Source organism: Dipteris shenzhenensis, unplaced genomic scaffold (genome assembly GCF_047967505.1).
Source record: "Dipteris shenzhenensis isolate YYH24624 ecotype China unplaced genomic scaffold, Dip_SZ_1.0 scaf0541, whole genome shotgun sequence".
In the NCBI taxonomy this organism is placed as follows: Eukaryota; Viridiplantae; Streptophyta; class Polypodiopsida; order Gleicheniales; family Dipteridaceae; genus Dipteris; species Dipteris shenzhenensis.
Window position 1 is genome coordinate 1,014,122 of NW_028239847.1, and position 21,128 is coordinate 1,035,249.

General features: G+C 44.7%; 1 long non-coding RNA gene across 2 annotated transcripts in view; it reads right to left on the reverse strand.

Annotated features, from left to right (window-relative positions):
- The window catches only part of LOC147878133 (uncharacterized), a 28,178-nt gene extending 11,479 nt beyond the window's left edge, over positions 1–16,699 (reverse strand). For both annotated transcript variants that reach the window (XR_015540754.1, XR_015540753.1), the window contains exon 1: positions 16,231–16,699. This is a non-coding gene — a long non-coding RNA (uncharacterized LOC147878133). The remainder of the gene's footprint in view (positions 1–16,230) is intronic.
- Between the last annotated feature and the right edge of the window lie 4,429 nt (positions 16,700–21,128).

Genomic DNA, 21,128 nt, shown 5'->3' on the forward strand with positions numbered 1-21,128 from the left:
TAGTGCAACCAAGGGCTCCTAGTTCGTACACCGTTGTCAATGGCTACCTATGGCTAGGTGGATATGTGTCTCCGAGCATGTGATAGGTGAGCAAACTAGCATTGTTATCAAAGCTTAATTACTATTATATAGAATAGACAAGATGTGCTACAGCACCTTTCCTCATTTTCGAGCATGCGCGGTGTTTAAGTGCCAAAAAATTATGCATCGGGATACTTATACCATAGGTGTATGTGTTCGATGGTCACATTTGCAAAGACCTTTAAATGAGTAAGGGATTTACTCTTGCAACATATTATAAGGTTAGGACATCATTTGTATGTGGGACATGCACATTTTCTCTCTTTTTTTTCAAGAAAAAGACTTCTATTAAGTATGAATGAAGCCCGCGAGAGCTACCTCAAAACAGAAATACAACATGCAGTGCATGAATTAAAGCCTTAGGATGACCAAAATTTCCTCAAAAACAGGTAAAAAAGTCAAGATTGAGGCTGAAAATGCCACCACAACCCTGTAGAAGACTCCGAGAAGAAAGGGGAGCCTCTGCATTTCCTAAGGAAAGTAACTCTCCTAGCAGAAATTGCTCGGGAAGATCCCTGCATGCCCATCGAAGTGGCCATCAATATATATATGGTATCTGTCCAAAGACTGGTTAAAGTATGAGAGGGGTGGACCTGGGAATGGTCTAAGGCCTCTATGCATCTAGCTCTCCCGATATGCCACGCTAAAATGCTAGCCAGAACCTCCTAAGAGGAATCCTCTGAAGCACGTACCGCTCTGAAAGGTAAGGCTAGAACATCATCTAGAGGGCATGACTCAACTAAGTGTCCCCAGATCGAGAAAGCAGAAGAAGAGTCATGCCTGTCGTAGAATACATGCGCACCTAAAAGGGAAAGCCCAGCCATTGAACCCCAGGTCATGAAGAAAGGGTGGTGGGAAAAGGTGCTGAAAATCCTAGCAATCCCTTCCCAAATCATCCTCGCTTGACTGCAGTCCCATAAGCAATGCTGAACTGGTTCCACCACAGAGTGGCAACGAGGACATGTAGAGTCCGCCCCAAACCTAGATCCCCACAATAAATAGAAAGCCAAAAGAATAGAGTGATTTTTATATTCACGTGGGATTTCTAGAGGCTCCTCCAAAAGATTTTCTACAAATCAGCAGAAATCTGAGAATTCTCTCAATGAGGAGCTTTAAAGGGTCTCCAACCTCTGCAACAACTGATCTGAAACCTCTTGGCATTATTTACAATGTAACAAAAGAAGGGGAGGGTCTTCTCTCGATGCCCTTCATTAATCCATTCCTAATCCCCTAGGTCGCACTGCAAATACTTTATTAGGCCTCCACCATAGAGCCATGATCTCCATGAACCCAAGGCTAAGAGAAGTGGGTTAGGGTCTAGGTACCACTGAGAATCCGAGCCATACTCTACAAAACCAATGACTCTGATAGGCTGGAATGCAATCTCTCATAAAACATCATCTAAAGATCTAGACAGCCTGCCTCCCATCTGTGGACATAAAAACCAAGGCATGCTCATGTGATCATGGCAAAGCAATAACCTAAAGTGGAATGCCCGAACCCAAGAAAGCTCCCATCCAAGTGGAACATGAAATAGGCATATCATCCTTCTCAATCCAATAAACTGGAATGGCTGCATCAATCTGCTAAATCTCCTTGCGCTTCCTTTGGGATAACTTACTACTTGCATTTTACAGTCTTCCGAAAGCTTTTTGAAGGCTTTCCAGGATCCTACAGAGAAGACAGGGCCTCTCTTCCATCTAGACCACTACATATAATGTGAATGGCCTGATGGTTTGCCATGGTCATGAAGTATGTTGTCATTCCACATGACAGGCTTCCTATCAATCTCTTCCAATAAGAAAGAAATTTTATTAGAGTCTTCGGAAGACCGATGGGTCTATGAGACTGAAAGAAAACCTGATACAAATCACATTAAGGGTGGAGCTACTAAAATGAGCATCATCACCTGTGCTAAATCCTAAGTCTGATCATACTAATCAAATACATCTGGGTGTGACAATGAAAAGAAAAAAGATTGGAGCGGAGCAGAATCCTCCGTATGTCATGTCGCCCTGGCTGGTGCGTAGCCAATGATGGGACGTTGGCATCCCTCGAGGAGAGCCGTGCGTCTCAATCTTCTGGACGAGGCTCGACGCAAGACCAGAGCCACCGTGACTCCCGTTGGACGTATCCTCGGTCTAAACAATGACGGAGGTCCCCCAGAGTGACCTGTGTGTCCTCTCGATGTCTCGTGTGTCATGCTGCGGTCGTCGAGTCGGGGTCTCTATCACTTCTGCAGCTAGAGACTGGACGATCAATGTCACTCGATGGAAAGAACTTTGTGATCCTGCTCTCAGAGATGTCTGATGATGTGGCCAAGCCCCGTCGCTTGAGTAAGTACTCTCTGTGTTGGATCCCCTCGTGAATCAAGGTTGCAAGGCATCTCTGATCTAGGTAGGCGAGGAATCTGAAAAGGAGCCCAGAGCCATCTCTGAAGAGACAGTGGAAGCGACCTCGGATCTCATAGTACACTGGGCACCTGAAAATAAAATGCTCCTCCGACTCAACCTCCTGACAGTCGCACAATATGCAAATGCAATGCTCCCTAGGGATCCCCTCTGCTCTGCCGCTCTATATGCAGAGGCGGTGTGATGATACCCGAAACTGTCTAATGGAGATCCGTAGTGAGTGGGGCATATGAAGCTCAATGTACCCCGGTGGTGTGATGAATCCCTCCTCCGAAATACGAAGACAGTAATCTCTATAGAAACTCAACTTCACTAGAAGCTCCCTCAGCTCCAACCAGGTCCTAAAGGTGTGTAGCTGCAGGAGATCCTCTCGAATGACCTGGTTGGTGTGTGGCCCGATCGGGATGGTGGGTGGGAGTACCGGAGGGGCATCTAAACTGTACTAAAAGGGAGATATCCTATCGATGTGAAACCCTAGTCTCACAAACAATCTGTGAGTCCGTGCATACCAGCATCGCTCATCTCCCTCTGCTGCGAACCTCATGAAGGAATCAAGAGCCAACCAAGGCAACCTCTGTCTCCCTGATGTGCAATCCCCATATGATCTAACCCGGTGTAGATATGTGATGGTCTGAAACGCTTGCATCTAGCTGGAGTGGAGAAGCACCAAACTCGGCCTAAATGATGTGATGTGGTACAGATGGTTTCCCTCGGATCATCCGTGAGAGCATCAGGATCTGCAGGCGCTTCACCCGTGTCCACTCTATCTCTGACATGTCAGGTCCCCAACAAGGGCTGCCATACATACGGGCTGGTCGGACCAAGGAGTCGAAGAGAAGAGCCTTGGTCCGAGGCTCCTGAAAGTGGGAGTGGAAACATTGTCTCTCTAGACGAGCCAATAAGGCGTATCCCCTACTCAATCTGGCATGCATCGTTGGTCTCATCGTGAAGATCGGGCCGAAGATGACCCCCAAGTAAGTGTATGAGAATACGATCTCAACTGGTGACCCACCGAAAGTGAACTGCTTCCGTTGCATGTTTGCTCGAGAGGTGTTAAAGATCATGACCTTGGTCTTGCCAAGGTTGACCTGCAAATCATGGGATAAACAAAAAGCTTGCAGTCCATCTAGGTGTCGCTGGAGCCCCTCGGATGTGGATGACAAGAGTTGCCACGTCCTCTGCATAAAGAAGAATCCTAATGATGATCTCGGCAAGTGAGCAACCGGTCCCTCCGGAAGCGCCCATAAAAGTCTCAAGCTCCTCGATGTAGAGGCCAAACAGGGTTGGTGATAAGGGACAATATACCTAGATGAATCCAGGAACATTCCCAAACTCATCCTCTAAAAACACAACATAGTGCAGTTTCAATCTCATGAGAGTCACTCACAAGGTTGAAAACCATAAACTCCATCATGCATAGCAGGGACTAGCTACTATGACATCCCCACTGATGTCATCAGCGCCCAACAGTGGGTGTAGACCATAGTATAAAAATATGCTCTCACACATACAAATCCACACACCCACACATACTTGAGCATCCATTTATACAAAGTCTTCGTACTAAGTTTCTGTCGGCACTCTGGAGGTGAAGGGCAGACTCAGCCATGATGAAGGCTAGCACTAAAGGAGAAGGCTAATCAAAAGGTAGTCCAAAATCTCTTCATTCAAGCTACAACTGCTTGTGAAGTCTAAACATTTTCATTTTAGTCTCTCCCAAACGAGCATCTAAATCTAAATCTAGCTGATAGGGCAATGCACCATTTAAGATAGAAAGAATTATCACAATACCAGCAGGCCGCAACTTGGACGAAAACTTCACAAGGTGAAATTTGCATGTCCGCTAATACGGCAGAAGCATATACCTAGATGAATCCAGGAACATTCCCAAACTCATCCTCTAAAAACACAACATAGTGCAGTTTCAATCTCATGAGAGTCACTCACAAGGTTGAAAACCATAAACTCCATCATGCATAGCAGGGACTAGCTACTATGACATCCCCACTGACGTCATCAGCGCCCAACAGTGGGTGTAGACCATAGTATAAAAATATGCTCTCACACATACAAATCCACACACCCACACATACTTGAGCATCCATTTATACAAAGTCTTCGTACTAAGTTTCTGTCGGCACTCCGGAGGTGAAGGGCAGACTCAGCCATGATGAAGGCTAGCACTAAAGGAGAAGGCTAATCAAAAGGTAGTCCAAAATCTCTTCATTCAAGCTACAACTGCTTGTGAAGTCTAAACATTTTCATTTTAGTCTCTCCCAAACGAGCATCTAAATCTAAATCTAGCTGATAGGGCAAAGACAGGAAGCTGAAAACTGCACAGTGATGGCCTACAACTAACTGCCTTTCATACCTGCTGATGATTCTTGATTTGCAGGAAGACCAATCTGGCCAGGATGCATAGGAGGGCTTGCTTTTCGGATCACATTACTGATAAAAATAATATGAAAAGAATTAAGAACAAAATTTTAGCAAACATAAGCACAAATACTAGAAAAAGAGCCACGTATTATATGAGCACACTCGCATAATTTTTAGGTAACTGTATCTGTATACCTCCCTTTTTAAAAACTTTCAGAGAAGCAAACACAGTGTTTAATAGGCTTGATTTCACCAATCAACAGCACAACTGAAGGGAACAGCATGAAAAGCAGCTAATGCAATCTGCATAACCCATTTTGTACAATTTTAAAGCAATAATAAGCATTTCCGTACAATTATAAAAGCAATCACAAAAATGAGATTTCATTTGCACAGCCCAATATCGATAGGAGGCAAAACTAATGGATAAAGTACACAATTTTGGCCTACTGACAGCACCGGAAAACAGCTTTGAAAGAAGTTGAACAGGCATAAAACCCCTCACAAATCTTCCTATTTGTCAGGTGAAAAACATAACTTAAATTCTGCACAGTGCAGCATCAATGCCTGCAACTAGGCACCCTGCTGCATGACTGAAACTGAGCTTAAGGCTAATGCCCTCCATGGAAGTTTGCACTCTACAAAAAAGATGTAAAGGAATTAAAAATACTTAGGCTCATTTTACGCTTTTCAAGATGAATCTAGTGCTGCAAATTATAAGATCTGGGTTCCATAAGAGTCGCCTGAGGTTCTTCAGGCTGTCGTGCTCAAAAAATCCTCTCTGATTCTGGAAGGATCCAAGAACGATTTTAAAAGTTGTAGTCCTTTTTCTACATTAAAGCAACATTTGTGCACACATACTAAAGACTCGTGCATGAGGATTGCAATTTTTTGCAGTATATGGGTGTTTAGAGGAAGTTTGTCTCATAAAGCACGAAGCTAATAAAAAGACAGTGATATAAGATTATCATGCTAACAGATGGGAAGAAAAAATGCTGCTCATTCAAGAACTAACTGCATACAAATGAGCTAACTTAAAAGTCAGACCTCTAGACATCACCCTGTCTCAACCACGCTTCACTACCTCTCACTCATATTTGGAAACGATCCTGGATGGTGTTGACTATCAGAAGGTCAAAGGAGAATTATCAAGGATCCTTGAACTTGATAGGAATGTTGACATGAGGATGATCATGTCCGGAGAACGTAGAAGGTATAGAACTACAAATAGTTGTACTCTGTAAAGGGAGAGAGCGAGAAACAGCAGGGTTGGATGAGGAGTGGGGATGGGGGTAGAGTTATGAACAATGGACGGTGCAAAGTGGGAGGGATCGATTGAACAAAAGAGGCCCATGAGGGGTGGTGAAATAAGAGAACCCAAGGTGGCAAGGAGCTTGAGGGTGGTAGAGAACCCAGGGTGGCAAGGAGCTTGAGAGATGTGGTAGAGCACGTGATGGGATGTCAAGACAACATCTTCACCTTTTGGAAGGCAATTGATTGGACGAGTCTCAACCTATCACAATCCTTCTTCTAGATTTCAAGAAGGCATATGATAAGGTAGAGTGGTCCTCTTGGAGGGAACTATGCAAAGGATGGGGTTTTCTTATAGATGAATTTGAGGGGTTTCGGCTATGTATGCAGGAAGTGCCAACCAGAGACTCATCGGCGGGTACATGGGGGACGTCTTTTCCTTTCTCGCTCAGTTCGGAAGGGCTGCCCACTTGCTCCTTTTCTTTTCCCCTTCGTAGCAGAGCTCTAGCTATTTTCTCTGTTCCTAGGCAGCAGGTCTCTCAGGGATGTGGCTCCCAATTCGCTAGGAGGAGCTATTACACTCAGAGTTTGCCAACGATATGGCACTCTCTAAAGGGCACTATAGAGAGCATGGAGGGCCCTGGGGGGCTTAGAGACTTACTGCGTGCCCTTAAGGGCCAGAATAAACTCGTCCAAGTCAGTTGTTTTCCTCACGATGACTGACTTGGTCCAAGAGATCCATGAGTGGGGGGTGGCATCTGGGTTCTCATGGATTCTAAGAGGGAAACAACAAGGTATCTAGGCTACCAGGCAAGCATTGATATTTCAATAGAAAGAAAGAAAGAAAATTTATAAAAATCTTCGGAAGACCGATGGGTCTATGAGACTGTGAAAATCCTGATACAACAAGCTATGGTAGTGGAGCTACTAAACGAGCATCCAATACCAATGCAAAATGCAAAAATGCAGAATGGCAGTACTAAGTCCTAAGTACAACATAGTCATGTCGATGGTCGACTATATATCAATCTCAGCATCATCATCATCGGCAGCAGCAAGATATCAGGATGGATGAGGCAATGGAGGCATGAAGTCGGCAATAGAGTGTTGTCGGCCACGCAAAGGTGCGGTCCTGGCACGTCTCCTGGTCATAGCTCTGCATCTGACCAGGGCTACTATGACCCCCGTCGGGCTCCGACTCTAAACAAGGAGGGGATGTCTCCAAGTGTGATCTGTGTGTCGATCCTTTGTCTGAGCTGTCGGGTCATAGGCTTCGGGTCACGGTCATGTCGAGGCCTCGTCTCGTGGGGGTCCATGTGATCTAGCTGAAAGAACTCCGTGATAGAGCTCTGAGAGGGATCGACCAAGGAAGAAGTATGCTCCTGTTTCCATGCTCGGATTATCCTCTCGCGGTGTCTAAGTGCCTCATGAATGAAACCTGCCAAACACCGCTAGTCTGGGTAGGAGAGGAAACGGGTCAAAATCCCATAACTATCCTTGAAGAGGCAGTGGAAACACCCTCGGATCTCATAGTACACAGGACACCTAGAGATGAAATGCTCCTCTGTCTCAACCTCCTACATGTCACACAGTGTGCATATGCACCTCTCCCTGGGTAGTCGCTCTACTCTGCTGCTCTTGATGCGAAATCTGTGTGAAGAGATCATGAACTGCCCAATAGAGATCCTCAACGAGTGGGGTAGGTAAATTTGCATGGATCCTGGTGGGTCAATGAAACCCTCCGCTGTTATATGTAAGAAGTAATCTCTGTACAAGCTAAACTTCACTGGGAGTTCACTCGGTCCCAACCAGGTCCGAAATGTGTGTAGCTGTACTAGATCCTCACGGATAACCTGATTGACCTTGTGTGATAGAAGGGGAGAAAACGGAGCATCCATGCTCTACTGAAAGGGAGGTAATCTATCCATGTGGAGCCCCAGTCACTCAAACCCTCTCTTTGTACGTGCATACCAATACCTCTGGTCTCCTGTTGCTGCAAGTGCCATAGAAGAGGATAGAGCTATCCATGGTAGCCTGCTACGCCCCGAGGTGTAATCCCCATATTCCCTAACTCGGTACAGATATGTGACAACCTGAAATGCAACATCTAGCTGTAAAGGGGGTGACCCAAACTCAATCTGAATGATCTGGTGAGGAATGGATGGCTTACCACGAATCATCCATGATAACATGAGAACTTGTAGCCACTCCACACGGGCCCACTCTGTATCCGACAAGTCTGGCCCCCAACAAGGGCTGCCGTACATCCCCGCTGGGCGAACCAAGGAGTCAAAAAGCAACCCCTTGGTGCATGGATCCTAAAAGCACGAGCGGAAGCACTGCCTCTATAGTTTGGCCAGTGAAGCATACCCTCTGCTCAAGCGTGCCTGCATCACGGGTCTCATAGTGAAGCTGGGTCTGGAGAAGATAACCCCAAGATAAGTGTATGATGAAACTATCTCAACAGGTGACCCCTCAAATGTGAACTGCTCCTAACGCATGATGGCTCAAGATGTATTGAAGATCATGACCTTGGTTTTACCTAGGTTGACCTTCAAATGATGAAACTATCTCAACAGGTGACCCCTCAAATGTGAACTGCTCCTAACGCATGATGGCTCAAGATGTATTGAAGATCATGACCTTGGTTTTACCTAGGTTGACCTTCAAATCATGAGACTCACAAAAGGACTGTAGTGCGTCTAGGTGTCTTTGGAGCCCCTCTGCTGAGGAAGACAAGAGAGCCACGTCATCTGCGTAGAGCAATATCTGGATCAACGTGCCCGCAAGAGAGCAACCTATACCCCCCTATGTCTGCATCACTGTCTCAAGCTCGTCAATGTAGAGGCCAAACAAGGTAGGCGACAAAGGACACCCTTGTTTCTTTTTTTCCCCCAAAAAAGAGACTTCTATTAAGTATTAAAGAAAACCGTTAGAGCAAGCTCCATACGGGAATACGGGATACACCATTCAATGCATGAAAAGCTCAAGAGCCAAAAAGAAAGGATTGGGGCTGATAGTGCCATCTCAATCCGGTAGCAACCTCTGAGGAAAAGGGAGAACCCCTCCAAACTCGAAGAAATACAGTCCTCCTAGAAGAGGCTGCCTGTGAAGGGCCCTGCATGCTAGCCCATATGGCTATCAAAGTGTGAGCCGTGTCACTCCAAATACCCGTGAACACCTGTGATGGGTGTATCCGGGTGTCATCCAAGGCCTCTGTGCATCTGGCTCTCCAAATGTGCCAAGAGAAAATGCTAGCCAAAATCTCCCAAGAGGTGTCCACTGAAACATATGAAGCTCTGAAAGGAATATGTAGTACATCCTGAAGAGAGCAGGGCTCTATCACCTGTCGGCGGATCGAGAGGCCCAAGAAGAAGGCTCACCCTCATAAAACACCTGGGGCCCAGTAAGGGATAACCATGCGACCGAGCCCCAACTCATGAAGAAAGGGTAAGTATGAAAAATGCTGAGTATCCGAGCAACTCCTTTCCAAACAATTATTGCTTGATTGCAGTCCCAAAGGAAATGTCGCACTGACTCCTCTGCAGAATGGCAGCGAGGGCAAGTGGGATCAGCCCCAAATCGTGATCTCCACACGTTCTCTCCACACGTTCACTGCAATCCCTCAATGAATAGAAAGCCAAAAGAAAAGAGTGATCTTTCTAGGGATTTCCAAAGCCTCATCCAGAAATTCCTGCGCAAATCTGCGGTGATGAAGAAGCTATCCCAATGGGGGGCTCTCGAGGGAATCCAACCTCTACTGCTCAGCTGAAATCTCCTGGCATTACCAACCGTGAAACGAAAGAAGGGAATCCCCCTCTCTCGGTGCCCATGATCTATCCACTCCCACTCTCCTGGGTCCCACTGCAAGCACCTAATAGGTGCACCTCCATATAACCACAACCTCCAGGATCCTAGGGCCAAGAGCAGAGGGTCGGGGTCTAAGTACCACTGCAAGCCCGCTCCATGGTCCACAAAACCAACAAACCTGATAGGCTAAAAGGCAACCTCTAGAAGAATATCATCCGTGGATCTAGAGAGTATACCTCCATCCCCAACGTCAAAGACCAGAGCATCTTCCCCAAGACCTCGAAGAGCGATCACCTGTAGAGGAACTGCTGTCCTCGAAAAAGCTCCCATCCAAGTGGTGGAAGTAATAGGCATCTCAACTATCCAATCCACTGGGATGGCTACATCTATCTGCTGAATCCTGCGTGCTACCCCTCTGAGGTGACTCACAGACTATAGCCTCTAATCCTCAGGTAGCCTGATAAAAGCCTTCCAAGTGCCTACTGTGTAGGCGGGGCCTCTCTCCCATCCAAACCACTGCATATAATGGGAAGTGCCCAGAGGCCTGCCATGCTCGTCAAGTATACTATCGTTCCAAATGATCGGCTGCCTATCAATCTCTTCAAGGGTAGAGGGCGAAACCCTTCGAAGAGTGTTCCTAAAGCTCCCCCAAGCTTTGAGGATGGCAGTCATGAGAGGAGAGGCAAGAGACCTGAGAGAGGCGGAAGTAAAAATCCAGCAAGGGCTGTCCACCCAATCATCTCCTACGGTAGGTGTGCAAGCCTGAATGCGTCCAAAAAAGAAATCCTTCCAAGGTTCTTGCCCAAGCATGAGTCCCCTCACCACCACCTTACAAAGCAATGCCCTGCACTGTAAGTCCGGGTCAATGACATTAAGGCCTCCTTCCCAAGTAGGGAGAATAATGGTCTCCCAAGCCACCCACGCTGCAACATCTGCCGTGCCATCAAGTCCACTCCATAAAAAATTCATGACTGGTCTAATGAGCTGAGTGATGCAATCCCTAGACCGTAGACCGGCACTAGCAAGAACACACAAACCAGGCGGTGGCCAAGAGAACCTGGTTCACTACCACAACTCTAGAGGCAAGGTCGAGTTTGGCTGAGCTCCAAAAAATGAGCTTTTACCTTATACTCTGTAGTACTGGGGCAAACTGCTGTACTAGAGAGATGCCCAATCCTACTTGGCATCCCAAATATCTGATAGGAACACCCCTCTGAATCCAAGAAAAGCCAATGTCAACTCCCCAGCCTGGAGTGTCCTCATCACTGATCCAAAAGCCAAAGGATTTATGCCAATTAATGTGTGCCCCTGCAGCTGAGCAAAAAATATCCAAGGCTGTCCAGAAAGAATCAAGTGACTGCGAAGAGGCCTCACTAAAAATAGCAGTGTCATCAGCCAACTCATATTCAAGAAGCTCCTACTCCTGTCTCAAGGGCAATCTCAACCCATAAAGCTCAGCCTGAGATCTAAGGAAGATACTCATAGCTTCTACCACAAAGAGAAAGAGGAAGGGGGCTAAAGGACATCCCTGACGAACTCATCTAGAAATCTGAAACCTATCAATGCATCATCTGACCAAACATCTCTGCCACTGAATCTGAACAAGAAGGCATCCCAAGCTGCTCTCTCGAGGGAATGAATACCGCCTTCTGTGCCCCCTTGCTTATCACAAGGTGCCTCAACCATGTTAAAGTCACCTCCAATAATCCACGAATTTGAAATGTCAGCCCACGAGAGCAACTCTTTCCAAAACAGAACATGGTCGCCTCTGTTGTTCGAAGCATAGAGGTTAAGGAAACCAACCTTACATCCGTCAATCAGAAGTAGAACCCACTGGACCCTGGAGGGGGTTATGGTACCGTGTCCAATTATCAAAGGGAGAATAGAATCTGAAACTGATATGCATGTACCTCCTCTGGTTCCCAAGGCAGGAAGCCAAAAAGTCCAGCCTGAAAGCAGCTTACCTGACTTGGAGCAATCTCTGACATCCAGTTTGTGTTTCTGAAGAAAAAGCATATCTAGGGAACCACCTGAAAAACCTGGATGGAGCTGATTCCTGATCAGCTGTCTACAACGGCGATGAGGGATGCCGCCCAATCCCTGTATATTCCAACTGGCTATCCTCATCGGCGGGAGGAAGCAGGTTGGAATACCTTACCCAACCTGGTGGGAAAAAAGAACCCTCCACCGGAGCTAACCTCCTGCCATACACACGAGATCCAAGGAGAGGAAAGTCCACAGGTGAGAGAGAGAAAGATCTCTCAAAAGGGATGCCGATAATTGGCTCTCTGAAAGTGGAAGGTACAAAATCATCATCTGGGAGGTTAGAGGGGTCCTCCAGAGCAGAAAAGGAGTTCCGCTGAGCCAGTGCTGGGGAGGGGGTACGAAGGATTCCTACCGAAGCAAGGAGAGAATGTAAGACCCCCTTCCCTCTATCCAGCGTGGGGGAGGGAGACCTAGGGCAGGATGTGCCCAAGAGGGAAGAAAAAGAGGGGGCTGCCACATGGGCAGCACCTCATACGATTGCAACCTGCAGATGGCGTCAGCATGGCGAGGGTAGTGGGCAGGTGAAGGGCCTGCAACAGACCCTGATGATGGCGCGGTACAAGCGGGTCAGGAAAGCAAGAAGTACGGATCTGTACGGGCTGCTGTAGGGCAGCGTACGGAAGAGGTACGGCCAGGACAAGGCACCGGCAAAGGGCTGCAGCAAGGCGCAGTATAGTGGGGGTCTATGGGCAGGTCTATGGCTTGCAAGGAGAACTGGCAGGTGGTAGGATAGCAGCAACAAAGGAGCTGGACCCTGCATGGAACAAAGGGCCAAAAAAGGGGCCTTATATAGGGCTGGTTGGGCCAGGGTTTTAGAAGGAGTGAAATTGATCATTGCCTCTACACTAAAAGGGCTAAGGATAATAGCCTGATAATCTTGGCACTATACGTGGATGGTATGCTATTGGCTAGCAAGAATACTTATGAGCTAGATGCATTAAAAGCCAAGTTGCATGAGGCCTTTGATATGAAGGATTTGGGACTTGCAGGTCATATTCTTGGTATGCGCATCACGCGTGATCGGAGTAGGAAATTCCTTTGGCTTTCACAAAAAGAGTACGTTACAAAAGTATTGCAGCATTTCAATATGGAGGGGGGAAGGCAGTGAGTACTCCATTGCCTCCATATGTGAAACTGAGTCATACAGATAGTCCCAAATCAGATGAGGAAAGGGCCATGAACCAACCAGGTCGGTTGGGCCAGCCAACCTGGTCTGTCCAGTCGGCCCAGTCAGGGTAGACTGGTCAGTAATTTTGCCAGGCCTTAGGGCCTATAAAAGGAGAGGCTCAGGCCTCATTTCATTATCCAGCGAGTGCTGCAGACTTAGCTCCAGGGAGAGGCTGAACCTAGACTATCTTCTAGGGCAGAGGGTTGCTGAGATCATCATCTTCTGGAGCAGCCATTCACAAGCACGTTGGAGTAGTGGAACTGTTATCTTGGGGCCTACATTCAGGAGGACCAAGGGGACCTGTGTGCTGCAGACAAAGCTTGGCAGGAGCTACCCACCTAGGCTGATTCACAGGCAGTAAGGTGGAGAAGAACACACTGGACGGAAAGTCTACAGACGCTCAGGGTGGAGCACGCGGGCTCGAGTCTAGAGATAGCCAGCAGATAGGAGGAGGACCTTGTGGTTAGATCAGAGGACCACACCATTGGTGGGACTCTGGATCTATCTCTTTTGTATTGTGTCCATAGTTTTGGACGGAAATATATATTTTGGTGGTTTCTCTATCTGGCTGGTCTATTGATGAGTCTGCACACCTACTTTATGCACATTAAGTAAAGAAGTTTGTGATTCCACACCCCACACGCACACTGTGTGAGCTCCTAGGCATTACTATAAGTCTTCCGCTGCGTGTACCCTCTGTTGGGTATTTTCTGTGCGTACCCTCTGTTGGTCAATTTCTAACAAAGAGAGCATACTACAAAAAGTTTTAACATTCAGTGTCTATAAACACAAGTCCCTATAAATATTTGGGGGCAAAATCAAATGGGTTTAGCCTATGTGACTAGAAATGTTCCAAATTTTCTAAATTAGCTACAGAAACCCAACAAAGTAGGTCTACTCACAAGATCTATTCCATAACTCTGCAAAATTATAGCATGGGTCACTATGCTGCGGCATCCTATGTCACCACGTTAGACCCAATGTGTAACTTCAGAGACATTTTCAGTACGTCCCATATACAAAGTTTACTTGTCACAAAAGCTGACTTTGGCATTTGTCTTCGAACTTTCTTTTTCCCAGGAACTGAGATACTATTGTCAGGTGGAAGCCACATTAGTCCAATCATACTCTTATCGAATAAAAAGAGAGCTTAATATCATAACTTTTAAGACAATTCTTGGATGACACATTTGCCACTGGAATGTAGACCAAATTTCACATTTCATGACTGGTCTTGAAATATTCCACTGAGAATGAACAGAATGAAATATTCCGCTGTTTTGAGGCATGGCATAAAATAAATAGTTGAGCATAGTCACCCGTTGGATCCATGGACCTACAATATTAAAATTGTAGCATGTTCATGATCTAATCGGTGGGTGCAATTGGTATTTTTCACATTAGTAATGTTTTCAGATAAACTGACTTGCTTAGGAGTGTGCCAATGACTAAAATGGCTCCCATTGAGCAACAGTCAACGTGTAAGTTTCTTGAAGGCTGTGGCAATCAACCCCCATCAGGTCAGCAAAACCAACAAGTTTAAAGCAATCCTAAGGTTGACTATGCATCCCTACAAATTACAATACACTTTTAAAAAACAAAATGCTCAAGAAAGTCAACCCATGTAGATAGGAATTTTACATAATCTTGGCTAACAAGAACTTTGCTAAGAAAGAGCATAAAAGAAAACCGTTCCCAAAAATGGAAGAAAATATTAATTGTTTGCTCTCAGACCAAATAGGGACTCTACATAAGACATGCAAAGGCCCCAACTAGAGGTTCCTCCTGGAACTGCATTTAGTGTAGTGAGCAGCAGAACACAACTTAAAAGACGAGTCAAATGAAGCTCACTCAGACCAGTGCCCTAGATTAAATCTATATCCGTGTATAGAACATTTTTATTGAGAAAAACCAGAATTACCACCCAAACAAAATGTACTCATTCACATCCACTTTCGACAGGCTTCTGGTGAGATCTGTAACATGCACCTTATGTTTTGCTGCTTTCTAGGTCAACATGTGCAAACACGGGTGGAATCTCCCAATATTTCTCTCTTTGTAGAATTTAGCATCGTTCGCCATCAAAGATCCTTCTGGCTTATGACCTCACTATGAAATTGTATGCCATTTGAATGTCTCACATTCAAATGGTGAATAGAGCTGAAGAGAGTTATAGCTTAGGCAGAAGCATAAGCTGGAACCATGAGATTAGATCTTTAACCAAAGACTCAGGGCTCGAACATGTGTATGAAAGTGCTCAAAAACTTGCACAAGATGGAGGCTTAAAGCTGAATGTGCAGCAGCAAAATAGGATACGAGTAAAGTAAGGAGCTTGTCCTGTTATTTACGTGCTAGGCAGAGAAAAGATTGGGAAAAGCATCAAAAGGTCAACTGCTTAAGTCTTAAAAGAGAAACATCAAACTTGCATCCCCAAGTAACTCACAGAAAAGTGTGAAAAGGTCGATTTCTACAATCTGAAAGAGAGACATTACAAAATGCACGTCCTCAAGTCAATTTGCTCAAGGTAAGTTTCTGAGAAACTAAGAAGGAATCCTTCACAATTGCCATAATTATATTCCTTCAAAGTATCCTACTACGTTTCTTATTGGAACTGATTGTGATCGTAGGCAATATGTTAGATCATGATTGTGTTGACCGCCTTATGTTTTAATGTAGTTAAATTGTTTTGATCATAGACCCCGGGACCTTCATAAGACTTTCTTGCTTCCAAAAAAATATTTTCAGTGCTTGGAAGGAGCCGTAGGCCCTCCGGTTATCTTCTGTCCTTGCATGGTATAGATACTAGCTTCCATTAATTTAATTATTTTATGTACATGTTAGTCTCATAAGACCTTGCTGGTTTAAATAAAAGGTCTCCTTTGTTGGTCCATTGGCGCTTAATTCGTTTCCTTTGTTCGTTTCGTCCACACTCTTTCTTCTTGAGGATCCCGATAAACACGCTTCAAAAGTTTGCCAAACTTATACAAATCGAACAATTTGTATAATGAACAACTTTGTCCAGACTGCAAAATGTGATGGGCCAATGAATTTGAAATTTTGCAGAAATGGGGTAATTTGGCGTACATGCTCCAATAAGGGTACCACCAATTTCTCCAAGGTCATCCCTCTTTCTGTTGCAATTTCTGCATGCTGAAGAAAGGCCGCGACTGACAAATCCGATGACACAAAAAACTGACAGAGAAAGTGCACTTGTTTCGTGATAAGCATCATCGTAGGAGGTAAGCCGTTGTAGCTCCTGATGTTTAGGAGAAAGCAAAGTGTTGAGGACGCGACCATGACAATCGTAGTCCATGACAAGAGTCTAAATGTGTAAAAGCATACTGTAGCTAGCTAGCTGTATAGACTCACACACTATATAGCTAGTACACACACTCTCCTTTTTTTTTCATTTTGGTTTAAATCCACTTGTTTTTGGCATGCCGCATAGCGTTTATAGCATAGGTAAATGAGTGAAAAGCGAGGAGAGGAGAGAGGTTAAAGAGGGGATGAAGTGTGAGTGCGGACATGAGTAAAGACTCTGATTTAAATAAAGGTTGTGTCATACACTCTAAAAGACAACAGCATTGCATACCTCTCATATAAGGCCAAAAGCTTAACTCTAAACATCATTATTATCAACTAAATTGCATGCTCCTCATATAAGGCCAAAAGCTTACCTCTAAACATCATTAGTATCAACTAAATTACCACTATTCTAAATTGAAACCAAGATTATCATGCACTTAAAAAGTCAGCTTGACTTCTTGAAGTGAAAACTGAACATTGGCTTTCATGAGCCAACAATTAGTGCACTTTCCATAGACCCTTTTTGAAGGTCCAAAAAGCAATCCCCAAGGAGGGGGCTTACTGCCATACAACATCAAAAGATCTCAATATATGACAAATAAGAAAGATAGTTCAAACCAAGCATGCAAACAATCAAAGAACGATTACCGTAAAGGTGCCCATAAGGAAACTTGCTAAGGGGTGGTTCAACAAAACCCTATGGTTTTGGTCCTTTCATAGTTCCATAGTGCCCAATATCATAGCCAAGTAAAGAAAAGGAAAGCTTACCAAAGCAAGCACTAGAAAAGTGTGCCTGAAGATGCTGTTGTTGATAAAACAAGAACTCACGAGTCTTAGGGCAATGTCAAAACAAATGAGGCATAGACTAGCATTGAGACAGACAGAGACAGACACTGGTGATAAATATTTGGACTGGGTGCGATTTGCATGAGCAGAAATCCAAGGCAGAGGCAACAAAACCTTATACAAAACTATGAGATCTACCCACAACAAGCAAGATCATCTAAGTGAAGGGACCAATCCTTGAGACACTATATAATCTCAAGATGTGGTACTTGCTAAATATCATGAAACATCACTGACAATATTTGTGATACACACACACGCACGCATGCATGGACGCACACACTCATTCTTCATGGCAGTTTGATGGTTGGATTTTCTAGCAAAGGCTTCCCCTTAACTCTAAAAATCACCTTGTGTTTGATATTTGTCAATGAGCCTCCCCCCCCATTCAAAAGATAATATGCATGCGGTTGTTGTATTTGGGAATCCTAATTCACATCCCAAGATAGTTGTGTAAACTCAATGGCCAATAAGCTTGGGGGTGAATGTGTTGAAATAATAATTAGGAGCACCTAAAGTGGCTGGGTTGGCTTTTTGAAATAGAGCTCATTGACGTGAAGTCATGGGTTTCAATCTTAAAATCGGTTTAGCATATGAAAACCCCCCTAACTTTGGAGACCTCCCATCATGATATTCCTCTTCAATGATAAAACTCCTATTCAACACGAGCTTGTTCTTTAGCAAAAGCTTGGAAGTCACTTCTTTGGATTTCCTTGTAGAGCCTTGGAAGTTGCTTGGTGTGATTTTCAAGGTGTATTTTGTCTTTTTTAATCTTTGGCTACCAAATTTGAAGCATTGCCTCATTTTTCAATGTCTCTAGTCTTGATGAACAATCTTGATCTCCTATCATGATGTCCCCTTTTGGATCAAAAATCCCACTTGGATTGGTATCACATGCTTTAGCGAAGACTTGGGAGTTGCTTCTTAGTGATGCCTTGCTAGATGAGTGCCTTGGTAGAGGAGTGGAACAACAAAAACAAGAAGCAATATGGCAAATAAAAAGCAATATGCTAAACAAAGAGAAAGGAGAAAAGAAAGAAGAGAAGACAAAATACTACTAGCTCCAACAATCACCAAAGGGAAGCTAGAGGTTGATGACATCAACAATAGCCACAATCGCAACAGATAGTATGGCCATGCAAAACATTGCTCCTACAACAACAACCTTAGCCTTGGCACCAACATTGGCTCTAGCCTTTTGTCCAACATCATCTTAGTAGCAATATCAACTTGATCATCATTAGCACTAGCGTCCATTTTGGCATTGGCATTGGTATTGGTGTTGATAGCAGAGCTAATCTTGACATGCAATCCAAATCCCACCTTGCCCCCTTATGTCCCCTTAAAATATTCCACTTTCTTGTCCCCTTTATTTGTTAGTCATCCACCCTTTCCATCTATAGTTGGCTTCTCACCTTAGGCATCTCCCAGCTGTCCCCACACCCCTCTCGGTCTTCTATCATCTCCACTCTCTGTCCCTATCCCCTATCCCACTCACACTACCCCCTATCATACCCTATCCATAACAATTGCATCTTTCACACTAGACTCCATAATAATTGCATCACTCACACTAGACTCCACCCCAAGGCCTGGGAGCAGCTTTTCACCGAGGTTTAAAACCTACGTGCACGAGAGATGGAGCAGGGTGGATTCATCCATAGCCTTAGTCAAGAGGTGTTAAAACTTTAGCTTACCATCGTAGTGACAGCCCTCAGGCATGCACAAGTAGTGGAGGCACAAATAGCCATCATGCAGTCATGCATCAAGGGGACCTCTAGATGAGTGGACATTGCAAAATGGAAGCTTGCAAAGGCCACCATTCTTGAGCAATAACAACGAGCTTGCAAGGCTCTCAATATTAGAGTAAAGGGGATCCCTTGTACCTTCACCATTGCCATGATGAATGATGTGATCAACTTTGTGGCTTCCACCTTGGGAGTCCTAGAGCATGGGCTTGAGGATGCATGGCACATACGATGGGTCCCCACTCTAAAAAAGCCTCTTATTGTCCAATTCAAGGACATTCAAATTTGCCTTGTAGCACTAAACATGAGGATAGTTCTATGGGACCACTCACAAATCCACTTAGATGAGGACCTCACACCCTTATAGGTAGAGCAGAGGCACACCCTCTTACATCAACAAGACATGGCTCCCAAGCAGGGGAAGTTGGAAGTGGTTCAAGATGGGAGGCATTTGATAGGCCCCCCTCAATGGGAATCTGGGGGTCCACTTGCATAGGGGGATGGAATCTATGACACTCAGAGCACTGAGACCTTCACCTGCACTATTTAAAACTATAATGGTACCTTATGGTCAGATCTAGGGAATTTCTCAAAATCATAGACAATATGAGATATAGCTTTCTCTACAGAGAACCACTAGATCCCAAAGCATCCTTTGCCTATAGTCAATGGATACACATGGGAGAGAACGTGTTGGGATAAGACAAGGATAGGTAGAGTGTGTGGATCGGGAGGAATGGTGATACTATACATGTCATCTCTGATTGGGGATGATCTCTATAAAAATGCATGAGAAACATTCCAATTTGTCCCACTTGAGACCTCACAAATTGCTAGAGATCTCCATGAGGAGGCAAAAACTTCATTATGTGTAGCAGTACATTTAGACATCATGGATTTCTCATGCTGCCAAGAAGTCCTCCTTGTTGGGGACTTTAATGCAAGGATGGATAGGCATTGGTTATCACTTCTTGAGTTTTTAGATGATTCTATTTTATTAATAGATATTGATCTAGATGAGGCAGGTATGTCCCAAGTATCCACAAACATGCAAGCCCTCTTACGGGCATAGTCTCTTGGACATGGGCAAGATACATGACTTTGTCATGTAAATGGTCTAAACTGATGGCCTTCTTTGTGTGGATCCACTTTCTTTCCACATAGGGGGGTTCTAGCATAGTTAACTACCTCATGGGATCCTCTGGTTACTTTCGCCCTGATATCACTGACTTCTCTGTCTCTAGACCACCACCAGGAGTTGACCACACCTATCTTTTCTTTAGTATATCCATCCCTCACCACACACGCTACATATCATGACATCCACTTCTGCCATAGCCTCTTCCTTGAGTACTCCACATGTCTTTTCACCTTATAGATCTCAAGGACGTTTGTAGACAAATGCTACTTGGGTACTCGTGATATATTTCTATTTTGCTAAGTAATAGAAGGACTATGCAAAACCTTAGTAGCAGTAGTTAGAAAGTAACCACTTCTAGAGCGTGTATGCTAGGAGTTGCAACCGATATATGGATGAGGGAATAATTCTCTGATCTATCTTGGTTTAGAAGTTTAGAAGGTCCGAATGAGGAAACATTCTCTATCTGTTGCTGCAAATCCCTATTTTGTCTAGTTTTGACTATGTTTCCTATATGATGTACTGAGTTTGCAACAGTAATGAAATGGATATCAAGCAGTATTACTTATTTTGATCTTTGCTTGTTCCGAATTTAGAATTGAAATGCCCATTGTCGAAAGTTCTTACTATGTTTTCAATGGTACTTTGTTTATTCTAATAGGTAGTTTTTTCCTAAATATGTCTCTACCTATTACATTGGCGATCCTGCAAATCAATTGGGCACCTGGATTGTGAGAGATGTGTGAAGAACACGCATGGTTGCTCTGTGCAAGCATTGCGGTGACAATGTGCATGCTGTGAAGCGTAGCAAGATGCCATCAAAATCAAAGAGGGAGAGAGTCCAATGTTTACAATAGCAAATCCAAGTCTCGTGAGGCAATGTTCAGTGCTCAAGTCCATGCAATAAACATCGGATGTCAAGAGTGCATGCAATAGAATTCAGT